We start from the raw sequence: 11175 nt of genomic DNA on the forward strand, positions 1-11175 counted from the left end.
AAGAACCTTTGAAACTGTGAAGTGTCACACAAGTGCAAGCTATCAGAATATTTCAGGGCATGGAGAAAGTGAGTAAAGTTTTTTGGTGACTTGCTCTTGTAAGCTCTCTCCTTTCCCTTTCTTTACTTACCTCAATAAAATGGGATAGAAATCATTGCCAAATACAGTATCACACAAACTTTATGTTCTCAGTTAACACCTGTTGAATTGAAGCTTATCAATTTTCTTTCCAATGACCTTTGAAGGCTTACTTGTTAACTATCATTCTGATTGAAAACATAAAGTACTACTTAAATTATTCTCAATTAATAATTGGAATAACAATACTATTTTAGAATTTATTTTAATCAAGTGTATTTATTTTATGACATTTGTTTCAGATGGCCACCCAGTTGAATCGTGGGTGCTGTATAAACTAGTAGAAAGCACATTAATCTGGGGGTCAGGATGCCTGCATGTGAATTCTTATTCTGATACCCACGATCCTGAGGATAATTATCATTTTTGAACCTTAGTTTCCTCATCTGTGGAATAATAGCCTAGAACAGATGATTGCTAAGATCCTTTACAGTTTTAAAATTTTCATGCTTCAATACAGGAGAAAATATTTGATGGGAGATGTTTAAATTTTATAAAATGGAATTAAGTTATAATGAATTATTACCATGTTTAAAATTTGACCATATCCCTGGATTAATAAATTGCACTCATATCAATAAGATATGAACAACAGCACTTCAAAAACATATGCAGAGATTTTTTTTAAAGGTAGATAAAAGTACTAGCTCAGTAGCCTTCTTCTCCCTACATATATGTGGACTATTTTAGGAGTATTCTATATTCATTTCTATGTAATTAAGCCTAACTGAGTGGTATAATTATTAAGTCAAATGGAGTAGTTCTTGATAATCCAAGCAGACACTTTCCGTTATTTAATGATACACCCATCTTCCCATTTCACTTAAACTTGTTCTGTGAGTGACAAAAATCAGGCCGGCCAACCACTTAGTGAAGCAGAACATTCAAGAAATTTTAGTAAGAATAAACTTTAGGTAATTAATGATATATCAAATGTGGCTGCACACTAATCACAAGACTATAACCAAAATGGTCTTTTAAACAATATGCTTATAATGTTGATTGACTAATTTTCCCTGAATGATAAAGTGTCTCCAATATCCCAAAGCAGTGAAGGTGGAAAGGAAAAATAATATTTATCGAGCGCCTGCATTGTGTGTGACTCTATGATGGGCTATTAAATACAGTCTAAACCTGATCGGCAACTAGCAGACTAAGATTTTGTTGTTCCCATTTTAGACATAGTCTCAACATAGTAAGTCATTTTAGTTGGATTTGAATTCAAATCTCTGAGATTTCAGAACTCTGTGCTTTAGCCAACACTGTATCACCTCCGATTAATTGTGCTGAAGTGTACAGTATTATAATCCAGGAGATAAAAATTTAAAGATGTTTGTAAAGCATCTTATGCAAATCCACAACTTGTTTGATAATTCACAAGATCGCATGTTGGTACTGTGTCCATACAGATTGATCCTTTTTCCTGGGAAGCAGCCTCTGCCCAACCTCCCACTTTCATCTTGCTACCTTTTTTTTTTGTATGCTGTGTGGCGGGGATCACATTTCATTGTTTTTCCATGTGAGTATCCCGCTATTGCAGCATCATTTGTTGAATTTTTTGTTTATTTGTTTTTGTTCATTTGTTTTCCTTGTTTGTTTTTTTGGGGAAGTGCATGGACTTGGAATTGAACCGGGTCTCCCACATAGCAGGTGAGAATTCTACCACTGAACTACCCTTGCACCCTCCCAACTTAAAGTTACTAACTTTTAGTCATCCTTCTGATCCCCACTTAACTGTCATTTCTGGGGAGGCAAAGTTTGATCTGAGCTTTGTTAAATGCCCATGTGACTCTTAGATCATTCCATACCTTTCCGTAGTAGCATTTACCCCATGAGTCAAATGCTCTCACTAGACTGTACCATCTGATCTGTGAGGGCATAAATCATTTCTGTCTTGCTTACCACTGTATCCCCACCAGCCAGAACAGGGCATGGCACATAGTAGGTGTTCAAAAAATCCCTTTTGCATGAATTACATACACATTCAAAACAGTGGAAAGTGCTATGAGACTCTCAAATTCTATGGGTCTTAGGAAACTATACTGTATTTTTTTTTTTTTTTGCATGAGCAGGCACCAGGAATTAAACCCAGGTCTCCAGCATGGCAGGTGAGAATTCTGCCACTGATACACCATGGCACCACCCTGTATCTTTTTTATTATAGAATCACATAAAATGAGAACAATGAAAAGTCTTACAGACATTATTGTTACTATGTGAGCAGATTAAAGAATGAAGTCCTGGGTATGGACAGAAATAGTTGAAAACATATTATTTGTCAGCAAATTGTGAATCTCTGCCCCATTTAAAAAATTTCGTTTTGTTTTGTTAGTGCCAAAGAACTTCTGACAGTGGATTGTGTGGGTGTATCAGCATTGCTTCTATTAGTACTCGAGCACAAGCGACTTTCAACAGGCCCCCGACTTTTTTTGTTGTTGTTTGCCTTTCTTGTTATACTTCTCACTGCCAGAAGATGGCAGTATGTTAGAACATGACAGCCTATGTTTTTTTTTCACACGGGAAGACACCGTGATGGAACCCGGGTCTCCGTCAAGCCAGACGAGAAGAACTCTGCCACTGAGCCACCATCCATGACAGGCTTTGAGAAAAAAAAAAGTCTGAACTAACCAGCAGACCACGTCCTGAGTTGATCTGGTTTAACAAAAATCTGAGGTTACAGAAGAGCTCAAATCTAAATCTCATAGCCCCACAGGAGAAATGGACAGGTCTTCTGGATCTGTTAACTGCCTATGTTCATGAGAGAAGCGCTCCAGAAAGTATTTGTTCTATTACATACAAATAAGCAGACAAACTTGAACCACAAATGAAAAAAATGTTATTTAATGCCAGTAAAGATTACGATGCCTAATTTCAAATGTCAATGCTATGATCAATCTGCCTGTTAACTACACATGGAGAACTACTGCTTTCACTCACTGATAAACCGAAGCATGTTACCTAACAACTTTTTACTATATTTTTGTGAGATTGGGATAGACATATACTTGTCTTCTTCATAAGCAATTTATTTTTATTTTATTTACAGCAAAGATATCCATGAGTAGGGTAGAACTTTAGATAAATGCAAACTAAGTCAGTCTATCCATAGTAGCTTCCTCCCGCCCTTTCTGAGGTTTTGTTCTCCTCTTGGAGCTGCTTTCCTGAGAGAACTAGATCCAGGACCATTTGCTGGGCTCTCCTCCAGAATTCCCCCTTCTGGAGGTTGCCTCAGTCTTTAATGAGTATTTTTTTTTGCATGGGCAGTCACCGGGAATCAAACGCAGGTCTCCAGCATGGCAGACAAGAAATCTGCCACTAAGCCACCATCGCACCGCCCTTTAATGAGGCTTTTATGCTGCCTTCTATTGAGACTTTCTCGTGCTAATCTCCAAGGACTCTTTGTTAACTCTACTGATGAAAAGGGTCTAATTAATAGAAGTCTAACGATTAACAAGGTGCAATTTATTGCCAGTCATTCATTCACTCATTTATTTATTATTCATCACTCACGAATGGAGGTCTGATAGGCATCAATCACTGTCACAGATGAGGATTACCAGGCACTGCCTTCAAGGTCCAAGTTGCAAAGACAGATATGACTGTTAATAATAATGATACTCTAGAAATAAATTCACTGGGGCGGTGCATTGCAGTCTTTGTACATTAAGAGTATCGTATTCACCTTCATATCCTTAATTCATAGCATAATACCTGGAAGCCGTGCAATAAATGCTTCAGCCTAAGTTTTAATGATGAATTACTGAGACAAGATATCGGGACAGTATTTTTGGACCACCCTCTGTTCCCTTCATATCATCACATGTTGGAGAAGAGAAATCTCTGCCTTCCACAAACTGCCTCTGCTCACGATGGTGGGGCTGAAACAGAAATTGTGCTTTTACTTAGACTCCTTTGTAATGAGGGTACCAAGATAGAGAGGGCAGAAGGGCTTATTAGAGACTAGGAAAAGGGAACAACAACAGCAACATGAGGAGTTGAAATAAGTTCCTGAAGCTCAGTTCTGTTAGTACAAAAAATCCACTGGAGCATGGGAGGGGCCATGTGGCCAAAGAGCGCTTGTCCCTAAGAGGCAATAAGCCTAATTTGGTTGCCTGGACTAGAAGTTAAGATGCAGGAATCCACACCAGCAAATATTCATTTCCTTAAAAATGTATTAAGCTTCTGTTTGTTGTGTTCCCCACCAGAAGTTTTCATTTATCTTCAAAACATCTCCCAAGCAGCTTACCCAGGACTCCATTCTTTGTCTTCCTCTTTGTCTATAAATGATGTGTGGTTCAGTTCACAGCATCCTTCTCTACTTTCCTTGAGAAACGATTTCTCCCCAAATTAGAGTGAGTGTGTCTATGTGGCAAGGTTCTCTCTCATTCTTGCGATTTTGAATTCAAGGACATCAGGTCCATCAGAAATAGGAAAATCACCTACGGGACGAGGCCTCTGTTACTGTGACTTCATGCCTGTAAAGCGAGGACTAGCCAGTTCATCCGGAAAAGCAGGCGTGTGTCTGTTGAAGTTCCCCAGAAACAATGGCTGTGACTGTACAGGCTGCCGTGTGGGAAACAGACTTGTTTTTGTTTTCTTTTATGTCATTTGGGAGATTAAAATATAGTTACTTTTTCTGTCGATTTGAATGCTGCTTAGCAAGAATTCCAGCATCCTGGTCTCCACACAGGCCAGTTATTCTTTCATGGAAATGTGTTTGTGACAGTGGCTGTTTTACAGCTGAGGGCAGGAGGAGCAGGTTTTCTTGTAGAGAGTTCCCAGAGAGTCTTTGGACATTTATCCCTGCATTCTCTTGGTTGAGGATGCATTTATCCCTGCATTCTCTTGGTTGAGAATGCATTTATCCCTACATTCTCTTGGTTGAGAATGCATTTATCCCTGCATTCTCTTGGTTGAGAATGCATTTATCCCTGCATTCTCTTGGTTGAGAATGCATTTATCCCTGCATTCTCTTGGTTGAGGAGGGAGAGTTCCCAGAGAGTCGTTGGACATTTATCCCTGGAGTAGGAGGAGGAATGAGATAAGGAAAGGGCGATGAAGCACCTTCACGCCGCCATGTGAAAGATCAATGTGAATGCAAAGGCTGTGCAAACTTGTCTCTACCCCTGGAGGTGCATATGCTATATAATTCTCCATCTTTAACTACCATTATGTGCAGAATTTTCTCAGACCCTATGCTTTAACACTGCGAAAATTTTGAGGCTGAGAAAAGGATTCTCAGTAAATTTAACTTGCACCTGCATTAATTTGCTAAGATGGGACAGACAGAGGGAAAATAGTTGTCTCATAAATTCTGATCTCAAATCTTCTGTTCCATTAAAACAATAAATACACCATCCTTGTCAGAGGACGGGACCCAACTTTTGGCTTGTTTATGCAATTGTGAGAATTTGATAGAAAACAACAGAACAAAATTTGATTTAGGGCATAAATGTACAGGGAAGATTTGATCGACCATTAATTTTTAAAAATGTCTAGCCATTACTTTTTAATCTTGTCATCATGTATCAATGGTTTCTGTTTTAATGGAAAAAAAGACTCTCGGAGACATAACTGGGGATAATTTATACATCTCCTGTATAAATTTTTGTAACTGTGAGTTACACAGGCATGCAGAAATATAAATATTTATTTGAGTTACACACAAATATGGGTTACAAATGGATAAAAATATTTATGTAACTATGATGTATTGCAGGAACACATTATGAGAGGCATATGCTTTTTCAAATTCAGGTTCATTTAATAATGCCTCTAAATACAACAGAGATTCTGGCCATTTGAGGATAAATGGCAGGATAATGGGTTATATAGTTCTCACTGTATAATAAAATGAAGCTGAATATCTCAACAAGAGAGAAATTTTGTTGGCCTTCATGTTAGATCTCTAATGACGTGTATTTCTCATTTATGTTCATTGCATACAAACCACAGACACATAGCTCCTCCCATCCTTTCATGAAAGATCACAAAAGAAGCAGGGTTATCTGTTAAAAATGCAGTTCATGGAGATCAAGAGTTTCAAGAAAATTATTAAATTATGGAGAAAGTAAAGATATAATAGCTGATGTGTTGCAAAATAGATATTAATATTGTGGGAAAGACAGGGAGGGCTCAACAAATATTCCATGTGCTCCTTCCATGTTTCTCAGCCTCCCTTGAAATTAATAGTGCATGCTATTTTCCCGGATCTTAATTCTTCATCTTCTCTCTTCCTTCTGTGTGGAAGGACTCCAAGGAAGCCAAGTTGCAGCTTAGGTCCTTGAGCTCCTGTTTGGAGGAGAGCTGTGTAGGGGAGTGACCTAGCTCCCATTGAACTATGACATGAACAAGAGACAAACCTTGCTGTGTGAAGACATTGAAATTCAGGATTTGGAATCATAATTAATTTGCACTTAATTTTAGAAGATCAATTCCAGCATTTTCTAAAGTATTCATTTTTACTTCCACTGCTGGTGATGTATCAATTTGATACTTTGGAAACTTTAAATGTTGAAAAATATTGCTGTATAGTCAATCCTGTCAATACTTTAATAATAAAACTTTAAAACATAGCAGTTTTAATGGTGTATGCACAAGTAGTATACTCTAAGTCTTCTTGGGTATATTTGACTAATGCTGTTGTTTTAACTCTGAAGTTTAATTACAATCACTATTGTGAAATTTACATGGTTTACTATGGATTAAATTTTTAACTGGAAGTCTTGGTTTGGTTGGAACAGGAGATGAGAACATTGTCCAGCCATGAGAAAGGCATATTCCTCAACACACATTGGTTATGTTTCAAGAGAATAAAAAAGAACCATCTCACAGGGAGACGCAGTAGCTGATTCTTCCGTGAAGAACAATGGTTGAGAAAACTCTTTCTGTAGAGAAGAATCAAGGCCAAATTAAAGAATATTCTTCATCCTCAAATAGAAAGGCTTCACAATGTCTACCCAACGTTGTTTATCCAATTGCTATGGACCAGTGATTGAAGTAAATCTCCCCATTGTCCTTTCTTTCTGAATTGGGGTGTTCACAGCAAATATTCTGTCCCTATTGTATAATGAGTATGGGTATAGGTATGCTGAAGGATGGCCAATAACTTCATAGGTTTCTCAACCAAGAGAATGCATATCTGAAACCAACAGAGAGACAACAATGAGGAGATTCTCCAGAGGCCCTAGGCTTTGAGTTGGATGTGATTACTGCTAGAACTTTGGTTTACTTCCTTGGAAGGAACTAACTATATTTGGTGAAAAAAAAAGGGTGGTCTGTCACAGAGACTGTTAGTGCTCACTGCATGTTTCATGTGCCTCTATTATTTTCCAGATTTTCTTGCAGTTGGGTTGTGGTCATGTGGTTAATTCTGGCCAGTAGATTGTGAATGGAAGTGAACTATGTACCACTTAGTTGGAGGCAATTAATATTAGGTGAACCTTTAAGTGAAGGACTCCAAAATGATGTAGATGCATAATGGAGGCCCTTGGGGAAATAGGGAAGCCATGAAGAAAAGTTGCCAGACATACATGGAACTGCGACATGAACAAGAAATAAACGCTTGTGTTAATCCACTGAGATTTTAAATATGACTCTGAGGACATGGTTTAAATTATAAGATTAAGAAATAGAATTTATATTGTATTGCAATCACTACTAATTTCCTAAACTAAGGAAAGTGTACATTTTCTTTTAAAAGAAATCCCTGTAGAAGTCAGCATTTATTTTATCAAATATATTTTAGCCAGATGTTTTGACAAATACAAAAAAGATTAAGGCATGTTCTTTTCTCTCCTCTTTGAAGTTTCATAGTTTAGTTCCCTCATCTGCCTTCTTGCAACACAACAAATGACAACACTGAAGTTCAGGTTTTTGAGGTGGTGACCACTATACTGTTGGGAAGATTTGAGTAACTCTAGTACCTGTAACTCCACCTGTTCTGAATGAAAACAGAATTGATTGTTGCTTAGCTAAATAAAAAAAGGCTACACATCCAATGCTTTAAATTTTGCTCTCCGTGACTGTAATTTTTTTCTTCTTTACAATGTCATTTTTAGCTCTTGGGATTTCTAAGAGCAAGGAGGAAGAAAATGTGGCTTTCATGTTTGAAACGTCCTTCCTCAAAGGTAAACACAGTCTAAAAGTGCAACCCATTATTCTCCTTTTCTGTCTTCTTCTTTTTTTTTAATCTACTCTTTCTCTCTCTCTCTCTCTTCCTTTTTCCTTTACTCCTTTTTTGTCTCTGACATGTAATCAGTCAATAATAAAACTTACAGACTTTCTTAAATTGCTCTAAAATATTTCTTCTCCTGCCTATGTACACTGCCTCCCTTTGACTCAAGCCACCATCACCCACTTACCTATATAACTACCGCAGTCAGCTAATTTGACATTCTGCTTCCATCTTTGCTCCCCTACAGTTTGATCTCTACATTAAAGATAAAAGAATCTTCCTAAAATAAATGTAAGACCATGTTACTCCCCTGCTTAAAATAATCTATTGCTCTTAGGATTAAGTTCAAGTTCAATGTAGTTTATAAAATCCTTTACTTCTTCAGCTTTACCACTTACAAGGACATACACCCTCCTTCCTCAACCCACTCAAATCCTGTAGCTGCTTACTTTCTACAATCCTAAATCAAGATGAACTTTGCTCAGTTCCATTTACATTACACCTCTTATGTCCTAGGTACCCCACGCCATCATATTCTGGTGAAGGGTCTCCCCTATGTGCTCTGATAGCAGCTTGTGTACTTTCTCATAACGCTTCACACCCTACTGTTATTGCCTCTATATTTGCCTAGATTTTTCACTAAACCATAAATTCCATGAAGAATAGCATCTATCTAGTTCACCATAATAAACCCAGGATCTAGTAAGTGTAATGTGATATGCTAATTGGAATATACTTATTGGATTTATAAATGTATTATGAATGAATTATTAATATTTGCTTCTCAGATTCAGATTTATCTGAAGATAAATGGAAAATCACTATTTCAAGCTGGCCTAACAAAAGTAAGCAGTGATTCAAAAATTTATGAGGGACATTTATTTCAGAGTTCATCCAAATAAAAACAATCTTTGTAAAGCACTTTTCATGATCAACCATCATTTTAAAAGAGATTTCAAAAAGAAAATAAATTACAGTTACTCTTCTCTGTGAAGGCCAGCTATTTTAAATGATAAAAATATCAGCAATTGACCACCTTTGCCCAAAGTTAGCATTAATAGATAGGTATCCCTCAGTGGCTTGGAGTAATTTGGGCAGTGAATAAAGAAGCATTTCCTAGGTTCCCCTTGGGACACTGGGGAGAGAAGAGGAAATATTCAGCTTCCCCATTTGGAGAATTTCTGATATTCTTGCAAGCAGTGGAGAAAACCAAATCAATAGGCTGTATCCTTGATCTTGGGGTTCACCCTTATGAAACTTATTACTGCAAAGAATAGGCTAAGCCTAATAAAATTATGCCTAAGAGTCAACCCCAGAGAACCTCTTATGTTACTCAGAAGTGGTCTCTCTCTCTCTAAGCCCACATGTCAAGTGAACTCACTGATCCTCACCTCCTACATGGGACATGACTCCCAGGGGTACAAACCTCTCTGGCAACGACAGACAGAAATCCTGGCATGAGCTCGGACCCAGCATGAAGGGGTTGAGAAAACCTTCTTGACCAAAAGGGGGAAGAGAGAAATGAGAAAAGATATAGTGTCAGTGGTTGAAAGATTTCAAACAGAGTTGAGAGATTATCTTGGAGGTTATTCTTATGCATTATATAGATATCCCTTTTTAGTTTATGGTGTAGTGGAGTGGCTGGAGGTAAGTACCTGAAACTGTAGAGCTGTGTTCCAATAGCCTTGAGTCTTGAAGATGATTGTATAATGATAAAGCCTTTACAATGTCACTATGTGATTGTGAAAACTCTGTGTGTGATGCTCCTTTTAACCAGGGTATAGACAGGTGAGCAAAATATACGGATAAAAGTAAAAAACAATAGGGGGGACAAAGGTTAAAATAAATTGAATAGATGGAAACACTAGTAGTCGATGAGAGGGAGGGGTTAGGGGTATAGTATGTATGAGTTTTTTCTTTTTATTTCTTTTTCTGGAGTGATGCAAATGTTCTAAAAAATTATCATGGTGATGAATACACAACTTTATGATGATATCGTGAGTCACTGATTGTACACCCCATATGGAATATTTATATGTTAAAATGTTTGTATGTTTGTATGTTAAGATTTATCAATAAAAATATTTTTTAAAAATCCTCTCTGTCTTTGGATTTTGACCATTTTCTCTATGATATCTTTCAGGGTGGACTTCTTAGAATCTATCCTGCTTGGAGTTCATTGGGATTATTGGATATGTATATTTTAGTCTTTTATTGGATTTGGGTAGTTTTCACTATGATTTCCTTCTTTTTTTTGTATGCTGTATGGCAGGGTGACACAACATTATTTCTCCATGTGAGTATACCATTATTGCAGCACCATTTGTTGAACTTTTGTTTGCCTTCTGTTTGCTTGTTTGTTTTTTGGGAAGTTCATGGACTGGAAACTGAACCTGGGTCTCCACATGGCAAGCAAGAATTCTACCACTGCTCTACCCTTGCATTGCCTCACCATGATTTCTTCAAATAATTTTTATGCTTCTCTTTGTCTCTTTTTGATGGCATCCCATAAGTTCCTCAGACTCTGTTCATTCTTCATAACTTTTTGTTTCTGTTCCTTATGCTGGATAATTTCAGTCAATTTGTCTTCAAGTTCACTGACCCTTTGATCTGCCTATTCAAAATGCAGAAGCAGCTTGATGAGTTTTATATTTCAATTACTGTGCTTTTAAAAGCTCTGAAATTACTGTTTGGATCCTTTTTATAATTTCCATCTCTTTATTTTGGTCAGACAATGTTTTCCTAATTTCCTTTAGTTGTTTGTATGCAGATTTCTCTAGCTCATTGAACATATTTAAGACAGTTGATTTAAAGTTGTTAATAAATAGTTCCAATGTACAAGCTTCTCCTGGAATGGTTTC

Source organism: Tamandua tetradactyla, chromosome 24 (genome assembly GCF_023851605.1).
Source record: "Tamandua tetradactyla isolate mTamTet1 chromosome 24, mTamTet1.pri, whole genome shotgun sequence".
Classification (NCBI taxonomy): domain Eukaryota; kingdom Metazoa; phylum Chordata; class Mammalia; order Pilosa; family Myrmecophagidae; genus Tamandua; species Tamandua tetradactyla.